Source organism: Phoca vitulina, unplaced genomic scaffold, assembly GCF_004348235.1.
Source record: "Phoca vitulina isolate PV1807 unplaced genomic scaffold, GSC_HSeal_1.0 scaffold18, whole genome shotgun sequence".
In the NCBI taxonomy this organism is placed as follows: Eukaryota; Metazoa; Chordata; class Mammalia; order Carnivora; family Phocidae; genus Phoca; species Phoca vitulina.
Genome location: NW_022589721.1, coordinates 17,235,121 through 17,248,852, shown reverse-complemented (window position 1 = coordinate 17,248,852; position 13,732 = coordinate 17,235,121). Strand labels below are relative to the sequence as shown.

The following is a 13,732-nucleotide window of genomic DNA, read 5'->3' as shown; positions in this document are numbered from 1 at the left end:
ATCCCAGGATCCTGGGATCGAGCCCCACATTGGGCTCCCTGCTCCGCGGGGAGCCTGCTTCTCGCTCTCCCACTCCCCCTGCTTGTGTTCCCTTTCTCATTGTCTCTCTCTCTGTCAAATAAATAAATAAAATCTTTAAAAAAAAAAAAAGGATAGAAACTCAGTTTAAAGAATTTATCCCAAGGGGATAATTGTACATGACTGGAACTGTTTAAAGTGAAGAACATGTCTTACAATATTTTTTTATAATAGATAACAGAGAATAAAATAAACAGTGAAGAAAGAGAGATTGGTTAAATCAATTCTAAAGTAATGCTAGCGTAGAATAATAGTCATTTAAAAAGACTATGTAGATCTCTATATCAATAGAAAAAAAAGGTACAAAAGATCAATGTTCCTCTTTGTGTAACTTCTATACATCAATCCGTGAGTCTACATGAAAAAATTGGCAACATTTCTGAGTTTTTATTCTCTTTATGCCCTCTATTGCGGTGTGATTCCTTTACAACAAATAAGCATACTTTCTACAAAAATAAAAAAAGCTCTTTTCAAAGAACTGAAAGAAAGTGAATGGTACAGGACTAGTCTTCAAGACATCACAACCAAACTAGTTTAAACACATAACTAGAGACTTAGTAAGGGATAAGTCTGATAGAATAGCGTGGAGTTCCCTAAAGAATATCAAGCCAGGCAGAGACAGAAAAAATATTTTAGGCAGAAAGGACAAATAGAGTATAAGTTACTGAGATGGAAACAGGCTCTATCTTGTTTACCACGAGTACACTGGTGTTAAAGAACAAAAAGTCAACGAGTAAATTTAAAGATCTAATTGGTTTTATTAAGTGATTCATGAATGGGGCAGCATCCCATCTAGCAAGCAGAGGGGGGGTTCTGAGGAGGTGTACAAAATAGGTTTTTATAGGAAAGAGGTTGGGTGAGAAGTTATTAGCAAAAGAAAGTATTGTTCCAGGCAAGGTCACATTCCCTTAGGGAGAAGGGCAGGGGTTCTTATTAGGTGGGTTACCTCATTTTTGGGGGGGGGATGGAGAGGCCCCATGTGATAGATTACCTCATTGGTGTTGATCAGAAAATTCCTGACTGACTCGTTAAGATTTACATTTCTGGGGGAAGTTGAAACTGCATTGAGGTTAGTTAGGTATTAAGCCCAGGTTTGGTGACTTGGCCTCAGTGACACCATTTTGGACCTGTGGTTTTCTTTTTAACTCTATAAATGGAAAAGTGTGCTATCAGGTTGGAAAGTTTAAGGCCAGATCAGACTAAGAATTTGGGCCTTTGCTGAGTTGACAATGAAAAGTGGTGATATTTTAGAAAAACGATATACTCAGATAGCACAGTGGAAAATTTTAGTCTTGTATGGCTGCCCTGGTCTGGCTCCTGGCCATACCACCCTTAGACTCAAGCAGGAAAGGCCTTATTTCTGAGCCTACTTCCAGGGCTAGCAGAAGCTTCTACCCTAGTTTGGAGGGCAGAGGTCCAAAGAACGGTGCAGTGGTGCCTGATGTCCGGAACTGTGGATGCACTTGGATGTGTAAGCTGGTATTCAGTGCATGTGTTCAAGGCCCATTGTCACCATTTAGACCCCAAGACCTGACATTTACTGCCCACCTGCTTACACTTACTAATGTTTGTCCCACATTTTTCCTTAAGCTCTTCCTGCCAGCTTACCTCTTAACTCAGCCAAATGAAACCCCAAGCCACCCCTCAGGTGATGGTGACTACCCTGGCAAGACCTCGAGCCCCACCAGACCCCCCAGACTAGCGCCTGGGCGGATGGACCATGGAGTGACCTCTGGAATGACCCACCGTTACCTTTACTTCATTATAATACTAAAATCTCCACCCAAGGAGAAGCCTCAGCCTCATTTACATAATATACAACATAAGTGTAGGCACGTTTTCTTAAGGTGCATGGGCCCTCTTATGCTGGCCTCTACATGCTATGGCAAGGCTTCCCTATCTAAATATTCACCGGAACCCTAAACAAAAGGAACCCATTCATCCTCTTTTGGGGAGCCATGGCTTTGGAAACCATTCTGTGATCTCCTTATTTACTGCGAATAAAAGTTTTCTTTGTACAACTCAACCCAGTGCAGTTTTTGACTCACCAAGTAGTGAACTCACGTTGGTTCGGTTACACGTCACATTATAGAATGCAGCCAGGAGTGGGAAAAAAGAAGTCAGTTTGATTTATAAATATTAGGCATTTAGATGTATGGCGTGTGAGCCTTCCTTAGTACCCTTGTGTTGGGTCCTGCAAATGCTAGCGGCAAGACTGTAGGATAGCCCATAGTAGATAATCAATAAACTTTTGGGGAATGAATACTTGGCAACAATGGACACAATAACTCAAACTGAAGAGTGATGACAGAGAGTAGACCAAATTGGCCAGAATTTCCAAGAGAGAAACTCTTCTGCTATACTTCCAACTCAGTATAGTCAAACAGCATAAATTTAGTTATTTAGAAGGCAGTTGGGAAGCCATGTTTGAGTTATTATATTTAGAAATATGTTTTTTAATTTTATTTAGAAATTTAAATTTAATAAAGATGCAAAAAAATAGCAAATGTATCCCTTTTCTTTGCTCTAAAAACAGAAGTGTAAATATTTATCTCAGTTAACCATTTATTTATGGACACTCCTACCAAAGAAACTTGCCAGAAGCCCGGGCATAAAAATCCTTGGTTCAGTCAGGCCTGAATCACTGACTCATTGTGTGGGACCCAGGGCAAGAGGTCACTTGACCTCTCAGCACTGCAGAACATTCAGCGGGAAACATAGGTGTAAAGCAAGGGTGTGCTGAAAACCCGATGCTCCATCTAAATTGGCTTCTTTTGGTAAATATATCATGGGAGAAAAAGAACATTCAATTCTTTCAAAGAAGTATTTTAAATTTGGCTTTTAATTCTTAAATGTGGGGCTTCTTATAATGTAGGTGGACTTGGTGAATACTTCCATAGCAAATTCCTTATGAACTGCGTACTTGCTGCTGGAACTCAATTAGTCCCTTAAAAAGATTTTCTTCAGGAATTAAAAACCAAATCTGCAGCTTTTAAATCTTCAAGATTTGACCAGTTTTTAAACGTTTTGAATTCTGAGCAGATCTAGAAATATACAGGAGCAGGAAGCCTGCCAGAACAAGGGAGGGTGGACATCTCCACAGCAATGAAGGAACAAGTTCTTGGCTACTTGTCTTCCAACTTAACATTGTTTTCAATGACACCAATAATATGATTAACACTGTCTGCACACTTATCAGAGCCTAAGATGGATAATTTTATTTACTTCCCACATGAACTTCTAAGGTCAAGTTTTACTACTATGCCCGTTTTACATAAGAGAGAAACTGAGGCATAGAGAATTAAGCAGTTTGCCCGAGACTATATGGTTTTGCCCCAAACGGGTAATGCGAGGTTAGAGTTCTCACTTTCATACTTGCTATTGCCTCAGTGGTGGTAGAAATCACTGGATTCAGATGCAAGCAGACAACATACTGATGATATAAACCTCATCAAAACAAAAATGCTGTCATTAAAAGAGAAATTCTTTGGAATTCACAATTCAATAGCAGTTGTATTCTGCAAAAGAAGCATTTTTATTTTTATTTTTTAAGATTTTACTTATTTGACAGAGAGAGAGACAGTGAGAGAGGGAACACACGCAGGGGGAGTGGGAGAGGGAGAAGCAGGCTTCCCACTGAGCAGGGAGCCTGATGCGGGGCTCGATTCCAGGACCCCGGATCATGACCTGAGCCAAAGGCAGACGCTTAACTGACTGAGCCACCCAGGCGCCACTTTACTCTTGTTATCCAAGGAGAGTTAGGAACAAAAATCGAATCTTAAAGAACTATGTGTAAAAAGCCCAGGAAATGATCTCTCCATCTACAAACATCTCTAAAGCAGAAGTTTCCAAGCATCAGACTGCACAAGAATTACCTATGCAATTTTTCAAAATAGGCACGTTCCCAGGACTCGCTGCTATAGATTCGGATGAAGGAGGTCTGGGGTTTGGACACGGAATCTGTATTTTTAAAAGCAGCCAGGTAACTGCCATGGAGGCCACCCTCCATCCCCATGTGTAGAGAGTTTTTAAATTTTTTGTCACCTCATTTTTTGTCACCGGGTGCAGACACCCGGCTTTTCAAAACAAACAATAAGGCTACTTCCCAAATTGCTTAATTGGAAGCTTGACAAATTTGGTGCAAACAAACACCAGGTGCTATCTGCAAGAGGTGAGTCAGGACCCAAGTCAAAATGTGTCCTGGTTCGTGGTTTCAGCATAATACATAGATGGAACCCTGGCCCTACTAAGTTCTCAAAACCACAGAGATCTGGGTTGAACTTCGTAACTTTAAAACACTCGAAAGAAAATGCTGTGGGTGAGAACATTTGCATAATTCAGAAAAAAAATGTAATTCTTTCGAGTAGCAGCTCAGTTGCGTTTTATCCCCAAATTATCCTGATACCTACGGTAGGCAGGAAGTGACTAATGCAATGCGTGGAGTCACACCTCTTAATGGTATTTTTAGGCCTGATAGCGGCAGGACCAGCCCTCAGGTGCCATTGGAATGGTAATTCAGCTAATTGGGTCTTGGAGCTAACACCTCTCTTGGATAAAGGTAGGAAGTCTCACTTTACTGAATGGGTTCAGGGTTTTTCCTCCCAAAGATTTCAGCCACCTGTATTTGAAGGCAGGCTTCTTAACCCACAAAGTTTGCAATCACTTTGGGATGTTGTTGTTTTCCTAAAAATACAAAATCAGGTCTCAATGCCCGAGGACGGCTAAATGTAATGGATTCTTGAAAAACTTTGTATTTCCAAGTTCATATTCCCTTTGAAGGGCTTTCTCCCAAATGCCTAAGATTCCTTTAATTTGAGATTTCCCGTCCCCCAAATTTATGATTTAAAAAGAAAATTAGTGTGAATCATTAGAGAAAAGAAAAGGCTCACTTAGTTTTCCCCCCCCTTTGTCTTCTTTTTCAACCTTGAAGTATATGGTGTGGTTTACAATGAATTAGGAAGATGCAGTCTTTCCAAAGACTGAGTAATACTTCTTTGGAACAAGTGGATTTTCAGTTCCTCCATGAACAGGTTTTGGGGAAAGTAATCTATGAAACTCCTGAACTAGTATGAAAAATTTTGAGCAAGTAATTCACTTTTCTGGGAATAGAATCACTTTTTTTTTTTCATTACATAAAAAGGATCTCTCCACCAAGAAAACTGTAACAACTAGTAAGAAATAAATTAGTTTGTAATAAATAAGAATAAGAAATAAATTAGTTTCTAGAAATTAAGCATATCCTTTTTAAGATTTTTTTAAAAGGCTGGAAAGTTTGTTAATCTTCTCAGGAATAAGTTGAAATCTCCAAGGCAGATAATTTAAATATTGTGACTACTTACTCTAATTCCACAATTAAGACTATTAGCAACTGCTTGTGGACACCAGACATTATAACCTCTTCTCCTTAGTCATTATGATTAAGACTACTAAAATATCAAAGGACAATTAGACTACAGGCTTCCGCCTTGAGTAGCACTTTCTGCTTTTATTGATTTGTCATGTAAATTACAAACCCTTGTTGACAGAAATTGTTGGCATTTAAATCAAGGAGGTTAAATAGTTCTGTCCTTTTCTGTAATCTGAGTCAGAAAAATGCAAGTGATAAACGTGTCCTTTAGGCTGTGTAAAAGAACTTGTCTCCCCTCCAGTCTGAAATACATAGGAGTCTGGATGTAATTTTAAAAATTTAAATAATCCAATAATATGAAAGTAAAGCTCCCCTATATTCAGTGATTTAAGGTAAAGTTCCAAAATATAAAGCTTTTTTTAATTAAAAAAATTACATATAAACATATATTAAGTAAACTCTACACCCAATGTGGGGCTGGAAGTCGCATGCTCTACTGACTGAGCCAGCCAGGCACCCCTCTTTTTTTCTTTTTCTTTTCTTTTTTTTTCAAGATTTTATTTATTTATTTGACAGAGAGAGACACAGCGAGAGAGGGAACGCAAGCAGGGGGAGTGGGAGAGGGAGAAGCAGGCTTCCCGCGAAGCAGGGAGCCCGATGTGGGGCTCAATCCCAGGACTCTGGGATCATGACCTGAGCCGAAGGCAGACGCTTAACGACTGAGCCACGCATGCGCCCCATATTTTAAAGCTAGTTTCCTCACCCGTGGAAAGACATGCTAGAGAGCTGTGAATTGTGCAAGACAGTTGAATCACAGATCTGTACCTCTGAAACAAATAATGCAATATATGTTAGGAAAAAAAAAAAAGAAGATAGCAGGAGGGGAAGAATGAAGGGGGGGAAATCGGAGGGGGAGACGAACCATGAGAGATGATGAACTCTGAAAAACAAACTGAGGGTTCTAGAGGGGAGGGGGGTGGGAGGATGGGTTGGCCTAGTGATGGGTATTAAGGGGGGTATGTTCTGCATGGAGCACTGGGTGTTATGCACAAACAATATATCATGGAACACTGCATTAAAAACTAATGATGTAATGTACGGTGATTAACATAACAATAAAAAATTTAAAAAAATCAAAGAAAAGAACCATAAAAGTTCAACCTTAAAAAAAAAAAAGACAATTATAAATAGTGTCTGATGAGAAAGGAATTTTTGTCCCTTTTCTTTCATTTGCATAATCCCTAAAGCAAACCTCTAATAATACTCAGTATCTAATTTGAAATCATCAACAATTGATAATTTACTACTCTGATATAGTGAGATGTTCAAAAACTATAATTATAATAAGAAATAAAGTACCCTCTTCTACCTATATCAATGAATCAATAAGCATTTTGATCTCTTCCAATGTGTTCATTCTAAAACCCTGGGTGTCTGATAGATGCTTCCATATCTCCCCCTATCCACATCTTCAAATTTAGTCATAAACATAGTTAGCCATGCCCTCTTCAAAATTTGGTCTGAATTAATACTAGAGCCTCAAGAGTTTAGCCTTGGAATTAACACTAAAAGTAAGAAGTCCAATTTCCATGTGATTACTGGAAACTCCTTCACATCATCCAAACTGGGATCTAGAAAACTAAATTCCAGGTCAATCTCTTTCCATCTTTGCACAACTCAGACTCAGAGTTCTGTATCTTGTAAAGCTGAAAAATGCTGTGTTTTAATCCCCACTGGGGTACAGTCTTAGGGTTTAGAGAATGTTACATCTCACACGTACACGGAATAATGAAATATATCAACATTTGGAAAATCTGCGTAACTCAGTGAAATGGTATTTTCCAAAGAATCAATTCAGGATATAAATTCATGAGTGGTTTTAAAAGATGCATTTAAAGTGTAAGCTAAACCAACAGATTTTAATGTAACAGAGTACATACAGTTCATTCCTGTTGTTTTAGATACAACATTGCAACTTGCCTTTATAAAATTACTGTGTTGGGGTGTCTGGCAGGCTCAGTCCCTAGAGCATGAGCATGCCACTCTCAGAATCATGAGTTTGAGCCCCACGTTGAGGGTAGTGTTTACTTGAAAAATAAAAAAAATACTGTTTGTCAAGTTTTGACATAGTATCAAAGACTATCTAAAAAGACTACTAAGATACTTCTCCATTTTCCAATTGAAGCCAGATTTTTTTTATATACTTCAGTCAAAACAATTGGACGATAAAGCAAATATGAGAATCCAGCTGTCTTCTATTAAGCCAGCTAGTAGAGATTTGCAAAAATGGAAAACAATGTTACATTTCACACAAGTGTTATTAAGTTGACAGGCCATTGTGTTTGTTATTGTTTTAAGTGAACTAATAAATATTTTTAAACTTTTCAGTCAGCTTTTATTTCTAATATGGTAAATATTGATGGATATGACCCATATAAACAAAGTTCTATGAAGTCCTCAATAATTTTTAAGTGTATAGAGGTGCGTGACACCAACAAGTTTGAGAACCACTTATATATAGAATTGTGAAGGTTCTAAATCCTTTTTCTGGAACCTGCCTCTCAGACATAAGGAGCACTTCTTTTGTGATGCAGGAAGGAGGAGATCAGCAACAATATACTGCTAACTCACATTAACTGAAGTAAAACTCTTACCTCCAAAGTTCTTTGCCACATTGTCTTGTAGAGCTGAAAACGTTGGATAAGGTATGAGTTAACCTGAAACATCCGTCAAAACCTGAAACATCTGTCATCTTCTGATCCAAATGGCTCATGTTTAAAATAGAAGTTAAAATTTAAATTAATTTTCAAATTTTATTTAATTGGTTGGTGTCATAGCTTTTTTGTGAAACTGGATCTCATGTCCCCTAATCTGTTGCTTGTGAATCAGTACCGGATGGCTGGTAGCCCTAATTCAGGCCTGGGACTCAGAAAGGAATTTTGGTTAAATGCGAAGGTTTGGGTATATCCACGGGCACACAGAATAATTCAGTCCGAGAGAGTCAGCGAGGGGACAGCAGAAAGCGGAAGCAGGTCAAATAAATGAACTTGGGATAAAACCTGAGTTAATGCTTACCAAGAAAAATGTAAAGAATAGAAAGCCAGGAGAAGGGTGCTAATGTTTTTTGAATACGCACAATGTTTATATTAGAAACCACTGTGTTACGTGAGGAACCACTGGCTACATTACCTCAGAGGAGACGTTAGGCCCTATATGAATCTCTTACTATAATTTAAATATACCATCATAACAACTCTGTAAATCAGCTATTTTCGTCATTTATCAACTAGGAAATAAAAGTCTAGTGAGGTGAATACACTTCCAGGATCACACAAACGGATTCCACATCACACAATGCCACATCAAAGAAAGGGTTTGAATTTCAGGTCTCTCTTATCCTGGATCCTCCCTAAGAAAATCCGATATATATATATATAATATTCTACCCTCAAGAACTTTCATGTCTGGCTTTAAATTGTACTGGCCTCTTCTCTACTCTCTTGAGGTCGGGGGAGCTGATGCGTGGACGTGTAATGAGCTTTTATATTCATCCATAGTCAGGCAACGTTTTACTTTTTCTTTATGGGCCATGAATTATAAGTACAAGGGGACAAACAACAAATGTGTTTTTGTTTAATAAAGAAACCCCGTTTTACTAAATGTTCTCATTGCTGGAACTATTAGCATGGGGACAGCTAAATGCTACTAAGCAAGAATCCGCAATCCTGCATTACATATAATATTCATGGAAATTTAGAGCTAAGGTTAAGTGTTCCTGTGGGGTCCCACAGCTAGACACTTGACACCCACGATTTTCACCCCACCCCTAAATAAGTTTAATCCATATTATATGTAAGAGTACATAAATTAGATAATATAGTTTATTTTATTTTTTTTAAAGATTTTATTTATTTATTTATTTATTTATTTATTTATTTAAGAGAGCGAGAATGAGAGAGAGAGAGCACTTGAGAGGGGGCAGGGTCAGAGGGAGAAGCAGACTCCCTGCTGAGCAGGGAGCCCGATGCGGGACTTCCCGGACTCCAGGATCATGACCTGAGCGGAAGGCAGTCGCTTAACCAACTGAGCCACCCAGGCGCCCCTAGATAATATATTTTAAATTACAACTTAGCATTTAAAAACTACCATACAACTAAAATTCAAGAAACAGGAGTCTAAGTGGGATGAAATTGTGCTCTGAAATTTAAGCCAGTTCCTCAAGAGCTGAATCACCTAAGGCAGCGTTCAAACAAAGGCTGAAGCCTTGAAGGTTTGTAGGGGAAAATTAGTAAGTGGGTTTCCCCAGAGCAGTGTGAAGTCATCAGGCCCGGGTAATGCTTCCCAGAGGTGTAACCGCCGGAGGAGGGGGCGGTGCGGGCGGAAATGCGTGGTACTTTGCAGGTCGGCCCCTGGGGACTGGGTTGGCTGACTACCTGGTATTGCCATTAAATTCTTGACCTCTAAGCACATCCCCTAACACCACACCCTGCACGACTTGTTGAAAAGCATCGTTTCTAGTTTTACTCGACTTTTCTGTTTTGACTTGTTCACTATTGTCCAAAATATGTGATAAGGAGCAAAACCCCACTTTTCAAGGCCTAGCCGAGTTCCAAAATAAGTCCACACTTCAGAGAAACCTTGGAAGGCAAGGAAAAAAAGAAAGAAAGAAAAATCTCTTTTTACCCTATAATAATTACAGCGGAACCGTCAATGGCCAAATCGGTGAATTTATAAATTCACTCTCATTTTTTCCTAAACAGTGCCACCTACTGTCCATTTTAAGTCATCAGGAGACGTGTTGGCGAGGACCATAGAGAAATAAGGGGAAAAGAGTAACCGGGGAAAAGTAACTCTTCCCAGCTTTAGGGCATTTGGGGGGGGGGGGGGGAAGATTGAGAAAAGAGCGTGTCAGAGCAAATAGCAGCATTCTGACTCGGTAGCTTCTTAGGCTCGCAAGAAGCAAAAGCCATTCAAGCCATTCTCTTGGAAATGGCTTTTACTCATCGCGCTACGTCCGAGGTCTCCAGAGCACGATTTTTATTTTATGTTTTATTTATAATGCGTGCTGTTTGAGCATTTTTACATTAGGGGTTTAAGTTAAGAAAAAAAAAATATGATCATGTTTCCACTTTTTCCGTCACCCAAGACGGAAACGTCTGTGTAAGGGAGACTCTGACACTTGACATCTGCTCAGAAACTTTTGAGCTCCTGGGAAGAAAGGGTTAACATGCGGTAGACCTGTAGCTGATTTTATTTAGAGTCGCAGCCGGCTTGCGAATTTCCAGGTGGGTACACACACACACACACACACACACACACACACCCCAGCTATCTCTCCCCTGGGCTGTTACTTAGCCTAAGGGCACCATTTGGCCTTAAAGCAAATTAGTGAAACAGTGTGGGGAGTTTTTCGCGAAGAGGGAATCCTTGTAACTCAGACTGGAGTTCAGGGATGTCTGCAAAGCGCGGCCTCCCCGCTCCACCGCTGGAGGGAAGGAGGGAATCAGGTGGTGGCCAGCATATGTGCAGTGCATTTCTCTGCACACGTTAGCAATCAAGTTAATTGAATTCATTGGAGTTTAGAACCGGCCTCTAGCTCAGAGAGGGCTTTGAATGGCCAATTTCTCTTTCTTCCTCTACCCCTCCCCGCCTCCCGCCCGCCCGCCCGCCCGCGCTCCCAGTTCCCTCCCCTCCGGGTTCCCCAGTCCGCACCTCCCTTCTCCACTCCCCTCACCCCCCACTCCCTCCTCCGCCCTATTAAAACACCCACCAGCTCACTTGTTAAGACCCCCTTAAGTTGGAGGAGGCAGAAAGGCAACAACAGCGAGGAAGGAGAAGTCAAAACGTCTGGAAAGAATTACCCAGTCCTGGCTTCCAGCAGCCCATTGAACCAGGGACTTGAACCAGCCCCAGCCAAAGACTTTCTCCCGATTCTGCGCTTCCTGGGTTCTGCTGAGTCTTCACCGGGCTTTTCTTGATACGAAAAAGAAAAGACTTTCCGATATCAGGGGAGGGGGAACTGGAGCAAAAAATAAAATAAAATAAAATAAAGTTAATTTATTTTTAAAGCACAATTTTTTCTTTAAGAATTAGACTGAAGTGCAACGGAGGTATTAAAAAGAACAGTAGTGAGATTTCCTTTTAAAGTGGGGAGAACCAAACATTTAAGACTCCCCCATCCTTTTTAAATGTTGTTTTTAAATTTTTTATTTTTTTTGGCCGGTCGTCTCAAATTCATCTGATCTCTTATTACCTCAATTTTGGAAACTGCCCGCCACCGACCCTCCGGGACCACACAGACAGGCTGAGGACAACTTTATGACCAAGAGCTGAACAAGGTACGTTACACTGGCGCGATATGGTGAACCAGGAGGGCCCCCCGAATAGGCCAGGGAGAGGGAAGAAATTATCCACGTAAGTGTTAAATAATTGTAAAGCTGGTTTTCGACAGGAAAGTTTGAGGTCTGCCAATTTCCAACAGGCTGAAAATCAGGGGATATTTCAGATCACTCTCAGGCTTGGCACCCTGTCTTTTCCCATCCCTGCGGCGCTCGCCCGAAATCCGCTGCCTTTCTGGGAACACAGGTAACCTCTCTGCCTGGGAAAGACCGCACGTCCCGGGATGTACTTTTCCACTCCTCATCTTCCGGAGCCGCAGAGGGGCTCCCAAGTCGGGAAACAAGAATTTCCAGTGCAAAGAAAATGTATTCCGCACAGCCGCTCCCCCATCCCCTTGCCCCTTCCATCCCTTCCCTTCTTCCCCTCCCCCCCAACCCTACGTGGGGAGGAAAACCCTGGAACAGCCCAGCTTTTACTTTTAAGTGGGAAACCCGCTTCTTACTTGGAAAGCAAAGGGTTAAAGCGATCCGGGCTCCCAGCTCCGGAGAGCCAGGACCCCCGAGAAGAAGGGTCCTTTGCCACCTCCTCGCAGCTACCGGCCTCGCTCGGCCACTCCCACTTTCCCGGGCTTCCCCTCCTTTGCACTCCCCGGACCCCAGGAAAGTGTCAGGCTGGGTCGGCCCGGGCTCTGCCCGGCTCCGGAAGCCTTACTCGGGCCAGGGGTCCCTGACGCAGGCGGTGGCACTCGGGGACCCCAGAGGGAGGAGGGCGCGCGTCCCTCTCCTCGCCGCCGCCCGGGGGCAGGGCGTGCGTGGGGACCGCGCGCTGCAGCGCAGGCAGCTGCAACGTCCCGGGAGCCAACTCCGACGTGGCACCGAGCACGCTGGCGCTCCTTTCCGCAGCTGCAGCGCGGGGCCCGGCGGGTGGGGGGCTTGGGGGTGCCGTCCCCAGCGCCCGGCCCGGAGGTGGGAGCCGGGGGCCCTCGGGAGCCGGGGCGAAGTGGGAGGCGAGCCAGAGGCTGGGTTGGGATGGATAATCAACACCTTGGGCGGAATTCGTCACGCTGGTTCCCGCCCAGCGACAGCCAGGGCTCCGAAATGGGTCCCAGGGAACGGGAGGGCGGGTCTGAAAGGAGGGTCTGTGTGCGGGCGGGATGGGATGGCGAGAGAGCCTTTTCCCTCCGGCCGTTCAGACTCAGCTGAGGGGAAACGGCGCTGAAAGGATAATTAAGGCTGGGAAGAGGGGCTGGGAGCGGAGAGGCTGTGCCTGGGGAGGAGGGCTTACGAGACCCGGGTCCTATTACACCGGCTTAGGTGCCAGCGCCTCTCCCTCCATCCCCCACCCCCAAACGCCCGCGCGGGGGACTTGGACTCAGCGACCCTGCGCGCCTCCGGGGCGAGCGAGCTGCTGCAGCCGTGCGCCCCGAAGGTGCGTGTAGGAGCCCTGGCCGCCCCTCCCTGGCCACTTCCCCCACGCTTGGGGACCGTTGCAGCGGGCGTCTCCCGAGCAGCTGCCCAGAACCGCTGGGCTCCAACCCACGTGGCTGGCCTGGGATTGCCTTTGACGTCACACCCTGGGGGGAGGTGTGACGCAATAGATCGGGAAGCTCTGATTGGCTACGAAGGGCTTCCCCGAACTGCAGGCCTGAGTATATATAGACTTTCAGCTCTGAGTTTAAAGTGAAGGGTATTGGTAGCTGGGCTTTGCTGAGGAAGTGAGGGTGACCGAAAAGGGGGGGAAAGCCTTCACTGCCTATTGTAGATTTCAAGCTTTTCTCCTCGCAGATTTTTTATTGCAGTGAAGGAGTTGGGTAATGTACCTTTGGAAGCGTTCAACAGGATTATGATTTTTTAGAAAGGTAATTTTAACTTTTTAAAAGGTCAACACATATTCAAACATTTTCAATGATGAAAGGTTTAAAATTAAAATGTGTATTTATATAGATTGGGCTAGGACAAATATTTATGC

At 42.9% G+C, this 13,732-nt stretch overlaps 1 protein-coding gene across 1 annotated transcript in view; it reads left to right on the top strand.

Moving 5' to 3' along the window:
* Positions 1-11,144: 11,144 nt before the first annotated feature.
* The window catches only part of HAS2 (hyaluronan synthase 2), a 30,385-nt gene continuing 27,797 nt past the window's right edge, over positions 11,145-13,732 (top strand). Inside the window, exon 1 of the mRNA XM_032415844.1 lies at positions 11,145-11,763. The gene's annotated coding sequence lies outside the window, so the exon portion shown is untranslated. The remainder of the gene's footprint in view (positions 11,764-13,732) is intronic.